A 3,810-nucleotide genomic window follows, 5' to 3' on the forward strand; every position below is an offset into this window, starting at 1 on the left:
GCTTAGAAAATATCCACTGTCTGATAGATAAATTATTTTACAGTATTCCAATTAAAGCACCTTCCAAACTGAGAGTAATAACAACAAAAATGACAGAAGAGCTCAACAGTTACCTTTCAACCAGAGCACAAGGGGCAGCTGAAAAGCTAAGCAGCTCACAACTTACCCGAGAGCTTTAATGCTCCGACTCCTTTGCCAGTTCAGGCATGGAACAAAAATAGTTAACCTTATTTTGAGCCATTATATGGAGCTTGCTATAACGCTTGTTCTAATAAATGGTACGATATGAAGGTCAGCCCTTAATTCACCATCAAAATATCTTCTGGGTGTAAACATAATGACTTCTGCTTATATACTACACAACCCTGACAAGAATGTTACTTGACAATGCATTGCAGGCCTAGAAAAACGTTCTCATTTGCGTCAAGGTGCCCAGTGTCAGCAGATTCACTAATACGCTTATTATTTTGCACTGCAGTGGTGGAACCAGAGTAAAACATCACGAGCCCTCCATGCCTCGCTACCGCCTGGCCAGGGAGCCAATGCAATAAAACAAGATTTAATCCTGTCCATATCACTGTGCAGTCGGTGAAACTCGACAAGGCAACATTAAGTATTCAAAGCGGTATTGTGGCCCAAAGGGATCACATGCAGCCTGCACATGAGAGCGAAGGAATAGCTTGGTTCTGCTTCGGTGTTTGTAAATTTAATTTGTTCAAGAAAAAGCAGCTCTGGAAGGGATTACTAGCTAGGATCAACACTCTTACCAAAGAAAAAGGGAAAATGCAAGTAGGAATAATGCTGACATTTTTGTAATACAAAATAGCTTTTTGGGCTTAAGTGAACAAATAAAAGTTGGAGGCGATTGCAGCTCAGCCCTGGCATATGTGAATACTCCACTCGGTGTTCCTGAGTATGAGGGCCTGGAAAGGCTGAGCATTTCAGGAAGATTGTATAAGTATTTAGAAAACACCATATTTTACAAAATGTTAACATTTAGTTAGCAAAATAGTGTTGAGTATTGTCTCTGTGCAATAACTATTTATTTAAATAAGTGGGGCAATAATATTCATGGCATAACAACATCTGAAATATTGACCCCTGACTACTGCTAAAATCTAGTTCCACAGGCTCAGGGAAGGATATCTATGGTTAAATGTGTAAATCCCAGGTGCCCAGGAAACACAGAGCCTGCCAGCATACATACACGCACACACACACATTGAAACAAAGAATAACCAAGATCCATGGCAATGCACTTTTGAAATACCAGTACAAGAGAAACCTGTAAATCCTCTCTGGTAACCATAGCTCCATGTTTATGCGACCTGCAGTACCTCTGAATTGCACAGTTATTCAACTGCCTCAAGTCATCACTGGTTCTACAGCTGAAACTCAGCAACAAGTTCTTGAGTCTGTAAAAAGCTCTTTTTTGCTAAATACTGCAGGGAAGAGGGGCTGGCAATACCACTCGGCTTGGGAGGGAAGGTGCACTGATGTTACTTTTACTCCCTGGGCCCTTTCACTAGAGATTAGGGACAACTAGAGTGGAGGGTGGAGAGTGCAGGTGAAAGTGATGGCAGAACTGTCTCCTGTTTTGTTTCAGCATGGGCCCTTATGAGGATTAAAACTCCAAATTATGGTTAAATGTAATGCATATTTTCCTAGAGCGAAGGACAATGAATACCTTTTCATCACAGATTTGCACTTCACATATAAAGCACAGAAAGATAAGCACCGCCAGCAAGGAATCTAAAAATATGTCTTGTTAAGCTTGATTAATGAGCTAATAAAAAGCTATAATAAGAAAAAATCCAATTAAAGCATCTTGTGAGATTTCTCTCAAACAGAAATAAAGAACCCAAGAGAATGGTAAAACTTTGAAAAATTAGTATGAACCAGATGACAGCCTTAGTATTGAAGCCTACAGTACATCAGATTTATACTTTCTTTGACTGGCTGTTCTTTACTTATCTCTGATGTGTGCTGTCTGGAATTCTGATCCTCTATCAGAATTCTTTTATTTTGTTATTGCCTCACAAGTATAACTTCTTAATTTAAATACAGACATATTAAAAACTCAGGCCTTAGGTGTGCTGTATGTACTTTATTCAGAAAACAGGTTTTAACCCACTGGAGCACACTGAGCCATCGGCGAGTACCCAGGAAAGGGGTGTCCCATCTCGCTCTGGTGGCTGGCCCAGCGCAGAGAACAAACCTCCCCAGCAAGTGCTTGTCTGTCACCCAAAACGTGTGAGGCCACTGCTGTGTAAAGGTCCACCGCCCCCAACCCACCATTCCCTCTGAATTTTAGGTTTTTTCCTTTAAACAAACATTAAAAGTATCTTAGTGTACATTTGCTAATTACGCAGACATACTCTTTTCCTCTTTGCACAGTTCAATGAATATTTATTGTTTATTGTTTATCGTCTCTTTCAAGTTGTGGCTCAAGACTTCAACGAAAAGCATGAAATACCAAACAAATTTCCTCATCAACTGCCAGGAGTATTTAACAAATGAACACTTTTCAAAATACTTTCACTTGATTATGGGGTTTGCCTTTTCCAGTTTGACAGCGAGGGAATGAAGGTACACAAAGATTATGTTGTACCTGCCTGTACCCACCCAGAACTCCCGAAGCCTACAATAACAAGCTCCTGTTGAAGTGAGACATTTCAGATGGAGCTGTAGAGACATGCCTTGCACTTCACCACACAAACGCTGGCCTCGGTAACCTGCCTCGTGCTGCAGAGGAGCTCCTGTGTTCAGCACAGATGCTGGTTGCCCAAGGTGGCACCCACTGGAGGCTACAGTCTTCCCCTCCCTTCACCTGCCTACTCGCTTACTACATGTCCCTGGCTCCTGCAACTACTAGCACTGCTCATTGCATCCTATTCGACATAGGCAACTTCAAAATCCCGCAATTCTGATGTTTTCACTTTCTGCAGTTTTACTATTTTAAAACATCTGGTGTCCCTCTCTCTGTTCCTCTTCAGAGAAGATGCGGTGCCAATCTTGTTCTCACAAGTAAATCTCTGACCCCAAAGTAACCTCTGGCTTCGGTATCAGAAAGCACACCAGACTCCACCAGGTTGACATAAGGAAGCCTCCAGCTGCAAACAACGTAACAGAAGGGCTGGCCGAGGTATAAGCGAGGCCAGATGCAAGGTCTTTCCTGGCTGCTGCCCCAGTGGTGGGAGCACAGGGTGTCCAGTCTGGACACCCACCAGGAAGGAAAAGACCGACCCGGAGAGAGGAGGAAGCCTGGGCACACCCGTCCGTGCGGGCACTCTCGGGGCTGCCGAGGCCACAGCTGGCGGCTGCGTGGCTCCCCAGGCTCGGCACACGCTCTTCCCAGTGACCCGGGCCAGCAGCAGCGCTCCCGAGCCCGCACTGGGCGGTTAACCCAGCCCGGCTGGCCCCGGCCGGCCCGCCCAGTCCCCCAGCAACCCTGGAAACAACCAAAGCGGGGAGGTGCCGACACGTGAACAAGCCCGACGCCCCCACGAAAACGGCTGTGGCCGTTGTGAGCAGCCGCCACCTCCTCCCCGCCAGCGGCCTCAGCCACCGTCCCGCCGCCGCCGCCGCGGGGCCGGCCGGCAGCCAACGCCTGCCCGCAGCCACGTCCCGGCCCGGCGCCGCTTCCTCCCGGCCCCGCAGCGCGTCCCTCCCGCCGCCGCCGCTTCCACTCCTGCGCACTGGGCGCGCCCCCCGGGGCGGGCCGAGGCCGTGGGCGGGGGAGCGGCGGGCGGCCAATTGCGGTGCCCCGGGGAGCGGCTCCGGCGGCGCCGCCCGCGCTCGCAGAGGAGG

This window comes from Nesoenas mayeri (genome assembly GCF_963082525.1).
Source record: "Nesoenas mayeri genome assembly, chromosome: 8".
Lineage (NCBI taxonomy): Eukaryota > Metazoa > Chordata > Aves > Columbiformes > Columbidae > Nesoenas > Nesoenas mayeri.